The sequence below is a fragment of the Delphinapterus leucas genome, chromosome 9 (assembly GCF_059928025.1).
Source record: "Delphinapterus leucas isolate spDelLeu-1000000601 "Yukka" chromosome 9, BTC_Dleu_Yukka2, whole genome shotgun sequence".
NCBI lineage: Eukaryota > Metazoa > Chordata > Mammalia > Artiodactyla > Monodontidae > Delphinapterus > Delphinapterus leucas.
The window spans coordinates 46,655,513-46,676,194 of NC_143137.1; the positions used below are offsets into that span (position 1 = coordinate 46,655,513).

The window sequence follows — 20,682 nt, forward strand, 5'->3', positions numbered from 1 at the left end:
ATAATTCTTAGTTGTGGAGGAGCTGTCCTGTGCATTGTAGGATAGGTAGCAGCATCCCTGACCTCCACCCACTAGATGCCAGTCGCATCCCCCAATGGTGACATCACAAATCTCTCCAGACACTGCCAAATTTCTCCTGAGGCAAAGCTGCCCCCAGTTGAGAATACCGGGGTTAGATTAATACCACAAATATTTACAGCATGCTTCCTCTGTGCCAGGCATTATGCTAAGCAAATGCTTATACTGCTTATATGCCTAAGTGCATATGTTGGCTTATTTAAGATTTATAACCCTCTGAGGTAGGTACTGTTACAGTCACCCCCACTTTGAGAGGAAATGGGAACTGAGGGTTTAAGTGATTTGCCCAAGGTCACACAGCTGGTAAATGGTAGAGCTGAGATTAGAACCTGGGCACAACTGACTAGGTCTATGCTTCCCCCCCGCCCCACCGCCCAAGAATAAGTTTATTTTGTGTGTGTGTGTGATAAAATATGCATAACATAAAATTTACCATTTTAACAATTTAAAAGTGTATAATTCAGCAATTCAGTGGCATTATGTACATTCACAAAGTTCTGCAATCAGTCCCACTATCTAGTTCCAGAACATTTCCATCACCCAAAATGAAACGTTTTACCCAATTAAGCAGTCACTCACCATTCCCCTCTCCCTCCAGCCTCTGGCAATGGCTAATCTGCTTTCTCTGTGGATTTGCCTATTCTGAATACTTCATGTAAATGCAATCATGCAATCTATGGTCTCTTGTGCCTGGTTTCTTTCAGTTAGCTTGTTTTCGAGATTCATCCATGCTGTAGCATCTATCAGTACTTTATTACTTTTTATTGCTTAATAATAATCCATTGTATGGATGTGCCACATTTTGTTTATCCATTCTCCAGTTGATGCACATTTGGGTTGTTTTCACCTTTTGGTTATTGTGAATAGTGCTGCTAAGAATGTTCTTGAACAAGTTTTTGTTTGAACACCTGTGCCAGTTTTTTTGGGTATAACAGTAAATCTATGCTTTTAACCACCCTCTAAACTACCTCTCATCCAAATAAAGTTCACATTTTAAAATATTCAGAAATTAAATGCCAGAATTACTCTCTTCCCCATTGTTAACCTGTTAACAACTCAGGGCTGGTGCTCCCTGGTCTGGTTTTTAAAGAGGAGACTTCTTTTCTCCCTGAGTCCTCTGCCAAAGCAGCCATGACTTAAGATACTTCTGGAAGGTGGGGCTATAAATAAATGGTGACATAAGCTCACCACTTCCCTTTTCCTTTTTTATAAATAAGGGTTGGATTCTATTTTCTATGCATGGCATCTCACTCTTCTTTGTCTCTATGATTAGGATCCTGGATCCAAGAAAGAATCAGGTAACGAGACGGCAGTGGAAGTTTGTCAGATGAAGACAAGGAAGCACGAATGGGTCACTGGGCAGGAAAACATGGGGAAACGAAGCCCGTTGGGGTGCATGTGTACGTATAAAGTGCCCAGGATGGTGCAAGAAAGGACACCCTTCTCTCTTCTCTGACTTCAGTAATCTAGCATCTTAAATCCATAGGGGACCTCAGAAGCTAGTCTAATCAAAGGCCCCTTCTCCACCTGGCTTCAGGCAGGCCCACATCTTGGCCTCTGGGGACCACAACAGTCTGCCTTTTTAGTACCAATTTCTAGAAAAGGTGATTTACCATCCATCTGCAATCCTTTCACAGACTTCACGTAAATTCCTGTGGTACATTTTTTTTTTTTTTTTCAGTACGCAGGCCTCTCACTGCTGTGGCCTCTCCCGTTGCGGAGCACAGGCTCCGGACGTGCAGGCTCAGCGGCCATGGCTCACGGGCCCAGCTGCTCCGCGGCATGTGGGATCCTCCCGGACCGGGGCACGAACCCATGTCCCCTGCAACGGCAGGCGGACTTTCAACCACTGCGTCACCAGGGAAGCCCCCTGCGGTACATTTTAAGGAGGGCTTTTTGAAAGTGTCATTATCAACCCCAAGACAGTCTCCGAGTCCTCCTGGGGCCCCTCTCACTTCCATCTCTTGAGTCTGAGTCCCCCCTTGGGTGTTGAAAGCCTGAGCTATACCCCTGCTACCAACACTACCCTGTAGATGTAGGCATCTGCTGCCTTGTGGCAGTATGTGAAATGAAAATCAATATTACTGATGCTGGTGAGGGTGTCATGAGGACAGCTCGCCAGCAGGCTGATGGTGTTTTTAAGAAGTGGCCCATTGCTGGGGAAAAAAGCTGGCAATGTATCAAATGTCTCATGTGCATTGATCCAATGATTCTATTTCTAGGATTCTCTTAAGAAGGTCTTCAGACAAAGAATTAATAGGTAGGTAGATAGATATTCATCATCACAATAACAAGAAATGAGAAAAGGCCTAAACATCCATGACAGGGGAAAGGTTAAGTACATTATGGTATAAACATGTAACGTTTGTACGTTAGGTAGACACTAACAAACATGATTAAAATCACTTTTAGTGATGAAGGGATATGCCCCTGATATAACGGTAGGTGAGAAGCAGGCTCTTGAACCATGATTTCAGTTTTGTAAGTAGATGCATGCAGAAATATCAGAAGGAAAAACACCAAAATATCTCCAACACATCAAACAACTGGGGAGGGGGCAACAGTTCTCTCCAGGTGGAGAAATTTTAATTGACATTTATTTTCTTCTTTATTCTTTCATGTATATTTTGAGCCTCCTACAGTGATTATGTTCTGGTTCTATTATATAAAAATACAGATTTTTAAAAAGTATATTATGAAGACGTTGTTAGCTTTCGTGTGCACAGATGATAGACTAACATCATAGGTAACCTTTGAGCTCACCTAATCCCACCTACTCTTTTCACAGCTGAAGAGACTGAGGGTCAGAGAAGCTCAATGATTTGCACCTCCCTCCCCTCATCGCAGAGCTATTCTACAACTAGATCTAGAACCAGGTCCAGACTCCAGGTTCTCTTGGCTGCAACCTTCGACAGAGTGTGCTTCTCACACTTAGGTGGATCTCAGGACCCCCAGAGGTCTGGTTCAAACACAGACTGCTGGGCCCTAGCTCCAGGGTTTCCGGCTCAGTCAGTGTGAGATCAGGCCTAAGAATCTGCCTGAGAAAAGTTCCCGGGTGACGCTGATGTTGCTGCTCCAGGGACCACACTTTGAGGACCCGTTTTGTGCTTTCCTCTGTACCTGTGGATCTCAGCCTTACCTGATCATTAGAATCACCTGGGGAACACAAATGCCCAAACAAACAAAAGCCACGTTCAAGCTCCACCTGAGACCAATGAAATCCAAATTTCTGGGGATGGGCCTGGACTTTAAAAAAAAAATCCCTCAGGATTCAAATGTGCTCCTAACATTGAAAACCACTGCACTAATCTCGAGCGCTTCAATTCAGGGGGATTATCAGAGAAGAGGGACGTATGAATGGAGTAAATGCTATTGAAAACCACCCCACCATAGGAATCAACACCTTTTCAAACACAGAATGTGAAAATGCTTCTATTCACGCCCACCCCTCCCTCACCTCCCATCATGCCACTGAGAACTCCATAGACTCTTAAAGGCAAAAATCCACACCATGGCCTATAGGGGCCTGCATGGTCCAGCCCCTGCCACCTTCCCAGCCTCACCCTCCACCCTTTCTTCCCGCCACCTTAAGAATATATAACCATGACCTAGCAGTACGATTTTTAAATTGTTACCTTCGACCCTCCCCAGACTGCTAACTTTATGAGAGCAGATACTGTGTGTGCTCAGGTCACAGTTAAAACCCCAGTGTCATACCTCAAACGTGGCACAAAGTAGGTGCTTGCTAAATTTTGCTGAATGAATGTCCATGGCTATAAGATATCGTGAAGTCAAAGTACCACTATAGAGGTTTATTATCATCACTACCTATTCATCTAGTCAATTTACTCTTTTGAGTCTCTGATATAAAGTCCAGGGGCCATGCCCTTTGAGGTTTTCTTTTGGCCAAGCTATCAGATTTTTGGTATCACAAGAAGGGGTACTGGAAACAGGGGGACTCTGCCCCAGGGTGAGGCCCTAAGAGTCACAACCAAGTTCAGGACTAGAATAATATTAAAAGTACCATTGTATATTTGTGGACTATATTATATGGTATCTCTGTAACCAAGCAGAACCCTAGGGGCCTTCCCAGGACAGACCCCGCCCACCCCCCCACCATGTCCTCTGCCTGCCTCTTGTTCGTAGAAAAGATGTAGTCTCCAAGGCTTCCCCTGAGTCACACAAAAAAAGCCTGGCTCAAGAATTAATGATTGAAAGGATGTGAACAAGTAGTGACAAAAATAGCAGTTGGGCTAGGAGAACTGGAAACAATTTAAACAGTAAATCGGCCATATGGCAGTCACAGAATCTTTAGTTCCTCCCAGAAGTACACAGATAACAGTATCTGATGTACATTCCTGAGTCACTTTACAGATACTGAAGCCCCTACCAAATGAAAGAAGTTAACTACATGATGACCATGAGCATGTAGCCCCCAGTCCGGCTGGAGGGTGAGGATTGATAATGTTAACCCCTGTGACACTGCCCTGTTACCTCACCATCAATCAATTAGAGAATTGTGCACGAGCTGATCACATACCCTGCAACATCCCTCCCTCACCTTGCCTTTAAAAATGCTTCTCTGAAACCCATTGGGGAGTTTGGGCCTCTTGAGCATTAGCTGCCCTGGACTCCTTGTCTGGTGCCTTACAATAAATGCCGCACTTTCCTTCACCACAACCTGGTGTCAGTAGATTGGCTTTACGGCGCGTGGGTGAGTGGACCCAAGTTTGGTTCGGTAACATCTCTATTCTATGAGGAAGGTAAAGCGGGAATCATTATTCTCATTTTTACAGATGAAGAAACCGAGATCCTAACGGGTGTGTCCTGGGGAATGGAATCAGGTCTCCTGATTTTCTTCCTTTTTTTTTTTTTTAAAGTTTTTTTGATGTGGACCATTTTTAGAGTCTTTATTTTTATTTATTTATTTATTTATTTTTTTGGCGGTACGTGGGCCTCTCACTGCTGTGGCCTCTCCTGTTGCGGAGCACAGGCTCCGGACGCGCAGGCCCAGCGGCCATGGCTCACGGGCCCAGCCGCTCCGTGGCATGTGGGATCTTCCTGGACCGGGGCATGAACCCGCGTCCCCTGCATCGCCAGGCGGACTCTCAACCACTGCGCCACCAGGGAAGCCCTAGAGTCTTTATTGAATTTGCCACAATATTGCTTCTGTTTTATGTTTTGGTTTTTAGTGGCAGGCATGTGGGGATCTTAGCTCCCTGACCAGGGATAGAACCTGCACCCCCTGCATTGGAAGGTGAAGTCCCAACCACTGGACCACCAGGGAAGTCCCTCTCCAGATTTTCTTCCCATGGAAATCCCTGGCCCTCCTGTCACAGCAGATCAGCAGTAGAAACCACTCACAGCTGACACGGGGCTCATTCCTCCTCTCTCTTCCTAGAGGACTTATTACAGACTTTTAAAATGGGGCCCCCACCGAGTTCTTCTACTAGCTATACCTCCAGTGACTAGCATGAGGCCAACGTTAGCTCTCATGAAAGTTTTGTCTCATGAAAATAAACAAACCCAGTTTTTTTGCAGTCTATTTTTCTTGCCTTCCCTCAAAATAACTTCTAATTTTAAAAGGTTGCTTTTATTTTCTTGCTTCGACCATCAGTGTGTTGCCCACACATCTATCTGAGGTTCTGGGGTTATTTCCCCAAAGCTACAAACTGTGAAATCCAGCCCAGATTCAGAGACGCCCAGCAATGTGCTGCAGTCATTCATTCCGCCCAGAATGCTGGGAAGAAATCTGTTTGTTCCTTTTGTTTTCACTCTCTCTGGGTCATACTTAAATATTTTTAATTGCTGGATATTGTTATATTAAATGTATGCTTACTAGTTATTATTTCAGTATTTGAAATACACACCTGTGTGTGTGTGTGTGTGTGTGTGTGTTTGATTGAGAGAGAGACAGATGGAGAGAATGCTTATGAGAGGACAGTGGATAGAGGGGCACGGAGATTTTCACTGTGGTTTTTGCTGTGGCATCCTACATCTGGTTCTCTATTCTTGTTTGCAAGTGAAAAAACTAGAAATACTAAGTGAAAAAGCCCAAATCCCAAATTGCTGAATGATAATCAAAGTGGTAGCTTTCTTTTATCAACACTGCTAAGCCCAGCCTGTCTGATCCTATGAACTCTGAACATTTCCCCGATACTGCCAAATCTCTGTTGCTTTGCCTAAGAACCGCCCCATTAGTGTTTGCTATACTGTGCTTGTGGTTTTCAGTCCTGAAAGAGGAGAAAGACAACAGGGATATGACTCAACTGCAAACTCATTCCCATGACAGCAAAAGAAATGAGAGACCAGGGTGGGACCCTGCCATCTTTCCCACCAACGTGCCAGTTGAAGCTGCATAATCCTGGCTTTACTGGAGTCTGTCAAAGCATCAGGTATCAAGGGCTGACCTGGCTGTCTCCTAAAACTCCCGGTGACCTCCAAATCTTCTGTGTCCTGGTCCGAGGAGGAGAGACCTTTGACTCTGATGGCACAACACGCCCAGCTGCCGCTCTAATTGTTCTCCAGGGACAGATGGCCACTCTCAATACGAGAGACACAAAAAGGCTGGAGGATCGGTCCTGCCGCCTCTCTTACAACTCATTTCCCTTCATCCACAAAAGTCAGCGTTCATCCCAAACTGAAGGCCTGTGCGGTCTCCAAAATGGACCAAACCACCTTGTTTGGAAGCACATAAATAATCTGATGCTTCTTGGGTGATTGATTGTGAAATGTTGACATTGCGGTCCTTCCCACTTCATTTCTCCACCTGTTTTATTGAGGCTGATGTCAACAATTTTGGCTAATGGCTGCTGTTTTTCACAGTCTGCTTAGATGTAGACACAAAAGTTACTCCCCGTTACAGAGAAAGACTTCTGGTTACATTAAGCATTTCACACATTTCAACAGGTACTCGTCGGTATTTTCTTTTTGTGCACAGTTTTTGAATGAGGAAAAAAAGAGGTTTACATCAGAATGTAGTAACCCATTTCCTTACGCAAGAACTTGAAAAATCGTAGTCAGATTTCTCCAATGCTGAGTTTCAGAAAGGACAGTAAGGTTATTTTCAAAAGAAGGGAGCATTTGTGGAATCAAATTGCTAAAACTGCCTTATGACACGTTAGGTAACCTTTTATAAAACTAAGACCCAAACGGGCAATGCAAACCTTAAGGGAGAAGCAGCTATGACAAAGTTCCCAGCTGCTAGTTTGCTTCTTGCCTGACGTGACTCTCTTCTCTTATTCAGTATTTATATCCTTTGCTTTCTATTTTCCTTCCTTTGCACCTTCCCATCTCTGGCCAGAGAAGTAGGTACCCCCAACGATTGATGTAGGGGTTTTATTACAAAAGTCAAAGATGCTCAATTTCTGGCTTATGGCACCCAACAGTATAGTAGGATCCAAATGTATTTCTCTCTTGCCCCCTCCCTGCCACTGCCGCTCACTCAACTGAGCCTGAGAAATCTCTGCCAGAGGCTAGAAGCTTTGCCGAATTACACTTTCTTGCCATAGTGCAGCCTGGCAAGTTGTAGAGCATAATGTGCCACACAGAGCCTCAAGCTGCTTTTCCACCAGGTTCTTTGGTCAGCTGTTGGATTAGGATGCACCTTTACTGAAAGAGAAAAATCAAATCAACCAGCTGTCTTCTGCGTGCAAGCTGTCCCACGTTGCAAATGACAAGAGAGACACCTATTAAATGTTTTTTCAAAATTTCACACACAAAACACCTCAAATCCCCCCCGCTGTGTTTTTTACAGTGAACAATCACCCAAACAAAACAGTCCTTGAGGCCACTCACAGCTGTGCAGCTGATCCTGCCCAATATAGTTCCTGGCGATATTTACCAACTCGAGACTTCTGAAATACACATGCTTGCACATTCCAAATGTGAACCTAAGATGCTTTCTGGCCTCCTGTGTGAGTGGTGACAGGGATTTTCAAATTCTGCAATTGAACCTCATATTTGTGTGTTGGGAAGACCAGCCTTCTGCCAAGTATATATGGCCCTGTAGCCCGTTCCCAGGTGGAGTGTCAGAATACATGTGATGATGCAGACACTTCTACCAGCCACTGGCCAGCCCTGGGAAGAGACACTGTCATCCTAGTGTGTATACATGAATATTGCAGAGGGACAGTTCAGTCTGAAACGACCACATCCAATTTGACCTCAGCTATGTTTTAATGCAATAAAACTATTCTTTAATATGTTAAATATAGTTTTTTCCTTCCTTCCTCCCTCCCTCCCTTCCTTGCCTCTTTCCCTCTTTCAGCAAATATTTACTAAGTATCAATCATATGTCAGGCACTGTTTTAGGTCAACGGGATACAGTAGCGGACAACTGACAGAAATCTCTGCCCTCAGACAAGAAACAAAACTAGTAAATACATTATATATTATTCTAGAAAGTGATAAATGCTACAAAGAAAAATAAACAAGAATACAGGATAGACATTAGTAATCGAAATTTGTGAAATGGCATTGAAACATTACAACAATGTTTTGTTGCACCAATTTTATAAACTTTTACAGTGCAATACGTGTTATTTTTCAGAGACAAACCAAAGTTTAATTTCTCAAGGTTCATGCTGTTTGCTTTAGCAGCATTTGATGGTGGATCTTTTATATACGTTTGTAATAGATGAAAAATAAACCAGATTGCAAATGCTTTTTCTTTCTTTTTTAAAGCAAACCATGTACCAAGTTTTCTGGTCCAAATTGTGTAGGATAAGTTAAATTGTGTTCTAATTACCAATATGAGTGTATTTCTGTAAGTATAGTTATGTTGAAATAAAGTTTTAAAAAGCAAAAACAATACAGGGTAGACAGTGATGGGGAGGGAGGGTGCAATTTAAAACAGGATGGCCAGGAGAGGCCTCATTGAGAAGGTGGCACCTGGGCAAAGACCGGTAGGAGGTGGTGGTGAGCCATGTTGATATCTGGAGGGGCAGCATTGCAAGCAGAGGGGACAGCAAATGCAAAGGTCCTGAGACACGAGCAAGGTTGGCACGTTCAGGAAATAGCAAAGATCAAGAGTGGCTAGAGCTGCGCGGACGAGGAGAGGTGAGGCTCCCAAGGGCCTGGCAGGAGAGAGGAAGGACTTCGCTTTTACTCTGAGTGACGCGAGCAGCCACTGCAGGCCTCGGAACAGATGTGTTGTATGATCTGAATTACTTTTCAAAAGCATCGCTCTGACTGCTGTGTTGAAGACTGTAGGAGGGCAAGGGTGGAGGCAGGGAGGCCAGCCAGTTAGAGGCTGTTACGGAAATCCAGGGGAAGAGAAGACAGTGGCTTGGGCCGGGGTGGGAGCAGCGGAGGTGGTGAGGAGGGGCCAGATTCTGGATATCAATTCAAGGTGGAGCCCAGAGGAGCAGCTGACAGGTTGGATGTGGAGAGAGAGAAAAAAAGAGGAAGTGAGCCAGGCTGGGGCCTGTGACCCTTTGCTGCAGTGCTTATACCTGGACAAATGTCTCCTGGAGCAACAAAATATAAAGAAACTATAAGGGACTAAAAATAACTGTGCGCATGTGCGGTTGGGGCAAATTATGAACAAAATACAAGAAAAGACCCAAAAGCCCAACTGCCACTTCTGAAGAGCCGGGAGCAAAAGCAGGGAACTGCGCATGCCCCCTGCATACAGCACCACCAAAGGCATGGGCAGACCACCTAAGCCACCCTTCTGGCCTGACCCCTGGACACACCCTGCCCTCACCCCATATAAGGAACAAGCTTGCCCCCTATCAGTGAGCAAGCTAGCAAGCGAACCTGTTGTTTGTCCTCACTGCCCCCTGCTGCAGCGGGGGCCCCAATAAAGCCTTGCCTGAATTTCTTGTCTGGCTTCTGATCAATTTCTACTGCTTAAGGAAGGCCAAGAACCCTGGTCGGTAACAGAAGGACTCCAGGATAATGGCACAGTTCGGGCCCTGAGCAACTAGAGAGATGGCACTTCCATTAGGAGAGATGAAGAAGACCGTGGAAGAGGCAAGAGTGACGGGGAAGCGCAGAACTCCGTCTGGAGTGTATGAACTCTGAGTAGGTAGCTGGACAGACAAACCTGGGTTCCAGGGAGGGGTGGGCGCTGGAGACACACTCCTGAGAGCTGTCATGTCCAGACGGATTTACAGCAAGAGAATGAGTGCAGACAAGAGGACTGCAGAGGCCCCAGGACTGAGCCCTGGGCCACCCCAAGCATTACGAGGTCAGGAAATTGAGAAGGAACTAGCCAAAGAAAAAGGGGAGGCAAATTTGATATCCTGGAAGCCGAGGGAAAAGATGACCAATTGTGCCCAGTGCCGCTGACAGGTCAGGTGTGATGGGGACTGAGAAAGGACCATAGGATTTAGCAGCTTTTAGGCAAGTGAGTGATCACATTGACAAGAGCGGTTTCCAAGGAGCGGCGGGGGAAACCTGATTGCAGATGCTTTAAGAGAACAGGAGGAGGAGAGAGCATTTGGAGCAGAGACTATTGTTAAGCTAGGACTGGAGAAGGTGGGAACAAGAGGAAAAAGCAAAAAGGGGTGGGGAGAGGTAGGGTCCAGAGAGAATGCTTTTACTTTTAAGAAGGGAAGAAGCCACTGTGATTCCCTCTGTCCATCATAAAACCATAACCCGTGTGGTGAAGCCTGACAACAATTTGGGTTAATGACTGCTGATGCTTTCATGCCAATCAGAAGGCCCACGTGCCTCCTCCCTTGGTGCCAGCAGGACGTCAAAACCGCACAAGCCTCTGCGGGTGCAGCTCCCTCCTCTAGCCCACCCCCCCTCCTCCACCTCCGCCAAGCACCGCACAGCCCTAAGCCAGTTGTCCCTCCCAGCTCTCTCAGGCCATTTTCAGACCTGCTGGGGAACCTGTCCTGCTCTCTCCAGCAAGTCTCATTATGTGAGTAATAAAACTTCATATCCTGTTGGTGGGCACGTGGCATCATCAGTATCCACATCGAGGCAAATTTTGGGTGGGGGAGGTCCATCCACCTCTGTGAAGTGGCTACCACGGCCTATTAGAACTGAAAAGCACCTTCACTGTGGCCCGTGACCCTGACCTTTCACCTGCTGCTTACTGCTCTTCCACATTTGTTCAGTGCTCAGAACCCAGGACCCATTCTTTGAACACATGATATTCTTTTGTGAAGCCACGCCTCTGCACATGTGCTCCCTGCCACTTAAGACTTACCAAATATATTAGATTCATATCAGCAACAAAAGAGAAGAAAGCAACCCTAACAATTACTGGACACATACTGCACCAGGCACACTAACGACTGTCTCGTTCAGTCTGCACAATAGCCCTGTGAGAAAGATATTATTATCCCCTGTTCATAGATGAGGAAACCGAAGCGAAGAGGGCTCTCACTGCTCAAGCTTACACGGCTAATAAGCAGGACGGATCAGTTGCTTCTGTAGTTCGCACTCCTAAACCTCATGTGATTCTGCTTCCACATATTCGTCCCCCAGGAGGTTGTAATATCCCGAGAAAGGACACTGCACTCATATTTTCTAATCTCTTTGGCATCAAGAACCAAAAAGCGCTCAGCAAAGATTTATAAATAAATGAACGTGTCTGGTCTGGCCCAATCTCCCCATTATACAAGGAACGTTAAGGTAAGTTAGCTGCTCACGTTCTCACAGCAGTTAGTTGTAGAGTCAGGACAAAGAGCCAGGTCCTTGGAGGGCAGGTTCAAGCTCTTTCCACTGTGCAGCAATGGATGTGGTCAATATCCATGCTCTCCCAGGCTGCACAAGTTAACACACACACACACACACACACACACATACACACACACTAAAAAGCATATCAAATATAGGCAGGAAATTGCTAGACAATGTACACTGTTAAAATCATCTCAGAAAGTAATTTGGCCATCTGTATCAAGAGTTTCAAAACACTAATATCCTTTAATATTCTGTAATTCAAGAATTATCGATTCTAAGAATCTATCTTAAGGAAATGATCCTAAATACAGAAAGGCATTCATGGCAGCATTATTTCTAACATTAAAAATGGAATATATTGTGCATGTCCTAACCTTAGGAAATAGCTGAATAAGTATGATGCTCATGCTGCAATAAAAAATAATGTTTGTGAAGAGTGCACAGTAACATGGTTGTAATATACTATGTGAAAATAGCAGGATACAAAATTATAAATGTACTATGATTACAACTATATTTAAAAAGCCCCATGCATAGGAAATCACTGTAAGGAAATAGCCCAATGTATGTATTTTCTGTATCTTTCATAATTTCTTTAATTAATTACCGTTATAATTGGAATGAGAAAAAAAAAGGAAAAACTTGCCACAGAGAAACAAAAACCTTTTTTTCCCCCAAGTTTGCATCAGTTTTGTTTTGTACTAGGAGGTCTTTACCTTACAGGGAAAATTAGGTAAGTTTTAAGCATAACTAGAAATCAAATAAATCTAAAATATTAGAGTTTTCTGTGGTCTGGATCTCACAGCTATAATATATTTAAAGAAACTAAGATGTACAAAAAAAGTGGTTAAGAAATGTTATTAGACATGAAAACTTTAACCTAGCAGGTATTAAGAAAGGATTCACTTTTGGTGGGGCTTAATACCTGCCATTTTATGGCATCTCTTGATATGAATTAAAATCTTTTCAAAATGCAAGACAGATTTATGTTTATGTAAAAATAAGATTTAAACCTCCGAAGAGATTTTGACCTTGAAATAAAAGTTTTCAAATAAAAATACTGTTTCTGTTATATATTATTGTTTGTAAGAGTCAGGAGTTAAAAGAAGAAGGAATAAATATCAGGTTTGCATAACATAGATTTTTCTCTAAATAAATTTATTCAACCCCCCAAAATTATATCCTAGCACGTATAATATACCTATGAGACTTTAGCTTTTGTAATATTTCAATAATGATTTGGGATCGAGGAGCTTCTATTTTAAATAATTTAAATGTTTTCTAGTTTAATTTTTTCACTTCAGTCTTATAATAATAAAAATGAAATAGGGCTCTGTTTTTACTTTTTATCAGTAAGGAAGGTTTCCAGCCATCTCCTGAAGAGTTGTGTAAGAAACTAACACAGTAATTGACCATGCGCTATTTTGGTTGAAAATGCTTTGAGCTTATCAAACCCCTTGGTCATAGAAAGGGCAAATACAACTGTGTTTGTTTGCTAAGAATTCCTTGGTAAGAGTAAAGACTCTGGAGCTAAGTTGTCTGTGTTCAAATTCCTGCTCCAACCCTTCCCAGCTGGGAGACCTCATGCCAAGTTACTTAACCTCTCTGTGCCTCTTTCCCTCAAATATGAAATGTGGATAATAATAGTAGTGCCTCATAGACGACTAAATGTGCAATTTAAGTTGTGAGTTGTAAATTGCTCAGATCTATGCCTGGCATCATTTTATATGTATATATGCATATATAATTTAATGAATAAATTAACTTTAACGATTATGCAGGTGATGCTTTCAAAGTAAAGCCTAATCTGAGGAAGGTGTTGACAACTGAGTTTAACTAAGATTACCTTTACTTGATGTGATATGGAGAAAAAATTCTTTTCTGATCTGCCACAGTTAAAAAACGCATGGTCATTTAAATTCAAGCAGAATCAACAGAGAGCTAAGTGTAAGCTAGAAGTATACTAACCACAAATGGCAGTTCTCCAAGACATATATGGTGGAACACATAGCGGGTTGCACCAAAGATGTGTAAATGCTGCAAAAGTAGGCTTGTCTCCTGAAATATTTTGATGATATCAGAAGGAACAAAGGTAACAGGGGTGTATTTTAGGATGTGAGTTTATAAAAAACAAACAGCATGAAGGAAGAAACTGGAGCTTATATTGATCTTGGGGATTAAAATATGGCTGGTCACCTTAGTCCTGGGCTTCGGCATGGCACTCAGGAAAGAGCCTTCAAGACTCTTGGGGAATGGGGTGATCAGCAGCAGGACAGGCTGTGAACATCTGAATGGGCTCAAAATCCTCACTCTTCAGCTTCCTCACCTTGTACAATATGACTGGGTGTGGGGAGCACGGGATGCTCCTTGCTCCTGTGATGCAAGCAGGCTTTTTTTGGAGAGTTGTGGAGCAGATAACAGATTTCTAAAAACAAACCATCAGCTACTTCCAGGAGTCACCAGGCCATCCTTGGTATATCCCCAGTAACTATTTTCAAAGACAGTTACACTAAATCCAGCTATAATGATTTAGACTTATATTTGTTTCCAAATAGCTCTTAGACTGAACTTATAGAACACTAAACATATTTTATGGTGACCCACTCAGGTTTCAAACTGGTGTTTCTAAACTATCAGTTATCCCAGCTGTTTTATGATTAAAGAAGTTTGTAAAATTCTACATATATCCCCTTCTTGGAGAATTACCTTTTATATTACCATTTAGAAGGATCAGCATTTTCTAAACTTAATTGTAACCATGTATGGCCAATGAGTATCTAGAAGTACTAGTGTCTGGGACACTAATCCTCGAAACTCAGGACTGTTCTGAGGATTAAAACAGATAACCCACATTGTTTGCGGTAACCAAAACACAAGGGCTCACAGAGGTTACCTATGATTATCATTAATAACAACTACACTTTTTTTTTTTTTTTTTTTGCGGTACGCGGGCCTCTCACTGTTGTGGCCTCTCCTGTTGCGGAGCACAGGCTCCGGACGCGCAGGCTCAGCGGCCACGGCTCACGGGCCCAGCCGCTCCGCGACATGTGGGATCTTCCCGGACCGGGGCACGAACCTGTGTCCCCTGCATCGGCAGGTGGACTCTCAACCACTGCGCCACCAGGGAAGCCCAACAACTACTCTTTAAATAAGCTTAGCTAGTGATCCTGCTGTATCCTGAATGGTGTACATTTAAGAAGGCTGGTACTGGTTCTGCTAACTGGTCCTGAGTGACACGGTGGGGAGTGGAGATGGTTCTTTCTCTCCCACATGGCAAGTCATTCAAGGCAGCATGAGGCAAGGTGAGCACAGGATGACTGGCCACAGCTGATGGCCTAAAGTGCACTGTAGAATGTCGGTTCCAGGCGGGTAGGGCAGGAAGAACCACCTCTGGGCACTCATTCCGAGATTTGTACACCAGTGGAAATGGGACACAACGTGGCTGGTTCCTGTGGGTCCCTTAGAGTTGCTGTGATGTCTCGCTGGACAGAGCCCAGGGTGTCATCTGAATCCCAGCATTCCATATCTTGACCTCTCAGCTCCCTGGTGCCAGTTAGTCTGAAGTCCCAAGATCTCTGGGCCCTGACACAAGGTCCTGGCATCCACCCACCTTATTTTACAAAACTCCTTGATGTATAAGAAACAGTCCCTTAGCCCCAAATGACATGTCCTAAACGATCTGAATCCACAGGAAACTGCCCACTTGCCTGTTGCCCTGAGTCCTTCCAGAAAATCGTTGCACTTGCAAAAGCACAAATACCGGCTGCCAAGATCCTACGGAGAAGGAGTGCATTTGTGGGGCAGGTGGAAGCTTGGGGGGTGTCACTGCTCTGGGCACGCTTGCTCGGTGGTCGGCTGTTACTCCAGGCTCAAATGCTTGGCCCTGGCTTTCTAATATGGGTTCTGTTGCTGCGTTAAGAAGGCCTCCTGCTACTGCTCCAACGGAAATCTGGTGCCAAGGGCTCTTCTCTCAAAATTGGCATCATCTAAGGTGAGCACTGAATTCAGGAAAATGGGGGTGAGGTTTTCCTGCCACCATGTTGCCGGCATATTCCAGGCATGAGGGGGTGTTGGTGATCCAATTCTCCCCTCACGAAAAGCGAATAATACATGTCAAGAAAAATGAGTCTCAAAGGGTGATGAAATGAGTTAAGGTAAGATTTCATTCTGTTGGGTTCTAGGGTTCAGTTTCTAAGAATTAGGGGTGTGGTATTTTAACAATGGCTGCAAAACTATCAAAAACAAAACAGTCCTGCAAAAACATTCCTCTTATCAAGATATGGGGTGGATGTCCTCTCCCAGGAAAGCTGGATGGACTTGTGTTTACTTCAGCCAGTAGAATATATGATGGCAACATGACATGATTCCCAAGGCTGGGTCATAAAAGGCAATGAAGCTTCTGCCTTGTCCATGGAAACCCATACACTGGAGCTGTGAGCTGTCTTAGAAGAAGTTCAACTATACTGAGGCTGCCAAGTTTGGGGGAAACACATTTCATGGAGAGGACTCATGTAGACACTGATTTACACTCTTGCTAAGTTCAGTGCTCAAGTCATCCCATGTCAGGGGCCACGTATGAGAACAAAGGAGTTTCCCGATGATTCCAGTCCCCAGCCATCACATTCCCCCAGCCTTTGCACCTTCCCAGATGTGGCCCCTGACAGCATGGAGCAGAGGAAGTTTTCCCCACTATACCCTGTCCTAGTCCTGAGTCACTGAACCTGTAACCATAATACAACAGATATTTTACACGACTAAATTTTGAAATGGTTTGTTTCTCAGCAATAGTATCTAAAACGAGGTTTTAGTAACATAGCCTGTGAAAGTCCCTTCCACTCCCGAAGTAAAAAAGCTAATGGCCCTGGGGACCAAGCACATCTGTTTATTCACGTTTATGACAAATCACGAAGTCCTCTTTAAAGGATTAATGCTCAGAAGTGTTACAGTGTTATGGTGGTAGGTTTTATTCAGAATGCATTTGTATTTTAGTTTCTCTGCACAAACAAAACATATGTGAAACAATGGCTATATTTTTTCCATTATAAGAAAAACACTATTCCAAGGACTGTATTAAAATAGGTTAAATGAGTAGGAATTCATAGACCCAACTATTTTAGTGTTTATGAAAGTTAAGGTGTTTATGCTGTAGGGCAATAGAAATATATAATTACAATTTATTATGTCAGACACTGCTCTAGGCACTTTACATTCCCTCTCTCCCATCCAACCATCCAGCCATCCATCCACCCATACACCCACCCAACCAATCAACCAACCAATGGACCAACAAACCAAACAATCAACCAACATCAAATGAACATCTCCTAAGTATGAGGCACTGTGCTAGGCTCTGACCATCAAAATGCAAATAAAATTCAGTACCTGTTCTCACTTCAGGCAGTTCATAGACTAGGAGACGTGTTTATAGCCCAGGAAGTGTGACACGTGCAGTGCCTTGCTGCTCATCACTGCTGTATTTCATACCTGAAAGTCTCTCTTTCTCTAGGCCTATTGCTTAGTCTTGACTAATGTCCATACTTGGCATTGTCCTGAGAATACAAACCTACATTGCCTGAAAATAAATTTTTGTGCTCAGTATATAACTTAAACTTTGAGTTTATTTATCTCTCTATGCATAGAAGCCCAGGAAGGTGGGGTCACACTGTAAACTTGGATCTCCCCAGGATATACTCCAACCCGCCCAACATCATCCTTCTTTGTTCACCTTGCTAATTCCTATTCATCCTTCCAACAGTCCCTGGCTTCCCATCACTTTCTGCAGGAAGCTTTCCTTTGTGTCTGTTTTAGCTCAAATGATTCTTTTTTTAAAAATTTTATTTTATTTTGTTTATTTTATTTTTGGCTGCATTGGGTCTTCATTGCTGCTGGCGGGCTTTCTCTAGTGGTCCAGTGGTTAGGACTCTGCACTTCCACTGCCGGAGACACGGGTTCAATCCCTGGTTGGGGAACTAAGATCCCGAAAGCCGTGAGGCGCAGCCAAAAAAAAAAAAAAGGTTACACTTATCAAGACACCGTGCTTTGTACTTTGCATGCATTACTTCATTTTATCCTCAAAACAACCCCATGCAGTAGATACTGAGATGGAAAAACTGAGGCTCGGGTGGATAAATAATTTGCTCAGTTCCACAGCTAATAAGGGACATAGCTCGTTCTTGAGGCCAAGATTTGTATGGCTCATGAGCCCATGTCTTTAACCTTTACATGATTTTTGCACTTTTCATAAAAAATTAGCCACTATAAAGTTTGTATACCTGTTCAGTATCAATGGGATGAGCCTCTAGGATCTCTGTTTCTTCCCACTCTCCCCTCATGACCTGTGGCCTTATCAAATCAACCTGTCTCACATGTGAACACAGTGATACCTGTCAATCACCCTGTCTGAGGAGCATCTTGGAAGCAGGAAGCCACAGAACATAAAGATCAGACAGTTTACACTTACAAGACAGCTTTGTGCCTTTAGAACAGGTACTTGCCAGGAACGGCACCCTGCTCCCCAAACTGGGTTAAGCTAGACAATGCATACTGTATTGTCCACAGGGCACGGCACATAACAGGTGTGCAATAAATATTGGCTGGATCTGAACTTGTCCCTTACAAAAGGGTGATAGGTCCCCTGGAGGAAGTGGAGCCTGTTCTGAGAGATTTGTTCTGAGAGTGTGTAGGGCATGGACCCTAGGAACTACATGGCTAATAATTCAGTGGTTCCCAAAGTTTGTTACACATTAGAATTGCCTGGGGAGCTTTAAAAATCCAGATGTCTACTTGCTACCCCAGGTCAATTAAATCAGAATGTCTGGGGGTGGAAGCCAGGCATCAGTATTTTTTAAAGATACCCAGGTGATTCCAATGTGCATGTGATTAAAAAAGGTTTTCTTCAGAAGAACACTAAGGGTCACAGTGAGATTGTGGCTGCTGGTTTGGAAGAGGGGCAGCTGTGCTTTGCCTTAGTGACTGAGAGGGAGGAGGTGGAGGACAGATGTTGACATGTGGATGCAAATTTGATTGGTTGATTGTATTTTTTAAAATTAATTAATTTATTTTTGGCTGCGTTGGGTCTTCGTTGCTGCGTGCGCAGGCTTTCTCTAGTTGCGGCGAGTGGGGGCTACTTGTCAGGGTGCGCGGGCTTCTCATTGCAGTGGCTTCTCTTGTTGCAGAGCACGGGCTCTAGGTACATGGGCTTCAGTAGTTGTGGCACACGGGCTCATTAGTTGTGGCACGTGGGCTCAGTAGTTGTGGTACGCGGTCTCAGTAGTTGTGGCACACAGGCTCAGTAGTTGTGGCACGTGGGCTCAGTAGTTGTGACTTGCGGGCTCTAGAGCGCAGGCTCAGTAGTTGTGGCTCACAGGCTTAGTTGCTCCGCGGCATGTGGGATCTTCCCGGACCAGGGCTCGACCCCGTGTCCCCTGCATTGGCAGGCGGATTCTTAACCACTGCGCCACCAGGGAAGCCCGGTTGATCGCACTTTATGTGTTGATGTCTCCTCTCTCTCCTCCTCCACTTTCCTTTCCTCCTGGCCTCTTCCTCTTGCTGCTGCGTCATTGGCTGCCTGGTTTCTACTGGTAGCAGTAAAATCTAAGGACTTTCGAATGCAGGATATACAAGCTTCTAGAGGCTTCTCCCATGCCACTCGTGAATTTGCTGGAGCTTTGTTCTTGTTTTTCTGGATATCTGAGAGCTTGGCACGCAGGCAGGGGAGGAGGGGTGAGATGGAGCCCTCCTGGGCTGCAGGCTGATGTCACACCTGGCCAGTGGGTGTGCACAGCTGTCCCAGCAGAGGCTCCCACCTGTTGCTGTGGGCTGCTTTGTGAGGTTGGGTTAGCTCCTGCAATTGGCTTATTGACCTCAGAAAGGAATTCTTTGTTTCCTCTCCCATTACACACATAACCAGATGTTTTATTGTGTCCTGAGGCAATTGGGGCCTCTCTGGCTGGTCCATGGAGGTCTCACCTAATGAAGAACTTGGAAGGGGAGATGAACTGGACACGTTTGATCTGTGTGGGGAGAAGGATTAGCCAGGTTAAACTCACCCTGATTTCTCTAGGGCTACCTTCCCCTTTCAATGGAAAAAGAAAAAGAAAATTCCATATTACATGGGAAACCAGAGAAGGGGAAGTATCGTGAGAGAAAAAGAATTAGTGCCACATGAAAAAGAAGTGAGGTTAAAAACACATGAGGAAAGAAATATGACAATTCTTCCCAAAACCCTGAAAGTCTTTGAAAAGACATTTAAGAATAAATTTTAAAAATAATTAAAATGTGTGGATGTGAGCCCTTCACAGCCTTCAGAAGGAGAGATTGTGACCCCTGATCTACCACGTTCCTGGCAAGGAGCATGGTTATGGGAGAGATTGAAGGATTCCTGAGAAAACTTGAGACTACATGAAAGGGAACAAGAAACTGGTCTCTCCTAGTTTAGTGTAACTTAATTCAAAACCAGGGGAGACTTTTTGTGAAAGAATCACTGTCAAATTCAAGGCAACAGAGTTCTTAACTGGTTGAATTTCACAAATGTGTTTTCTGGGCATTACATCTGTCCATTCCTGAATTCTGATATTTCGTCACGCCCTTGGATCATTACACAAAGCACTTTGCAGATGAGATAGGCAAAGGAAATGTCTTATCTTCTTGGGTGTATTTGCCATACTAAAAGCACATCCTTTCACATATCCAAGTGATTGAGGGAAACTAAGAATTTTGATAGGGGACATTTGATAAATATTTTGATTTGATTAAAAATTCTCCTGCTCATTACTCATGCACTTGTTTTTTGTGTGTTTCATTTTTTGTCCCAACTGCTGTGATCTTGGCTAAATAATCTGATGTATTTGGGCCTTGGTTTTATCTCTTCCAAAATGAAGGCTCAGCCAGGACCACTTTCTATCTGCAAATGTTCAATAAACATTAACTCCAGGCCCTAGGAATACAGATGTCCTTGAG

General features: G+C 44.0%; 1 protein-coding gene across 2 annotated transcripts in view; it reads right to left on the reverse strand.

The window, feature by feature from the left end:
- CHN2 (chimerin 2) overlaps positions 1-20,682 on the reverse strand; it is a 334,983-nt gene that overhangs the window by 44,719 nt on the left and 269,582 nt on the right. The gene's annotated exons all lie outside the window — the stretch shown is intronic.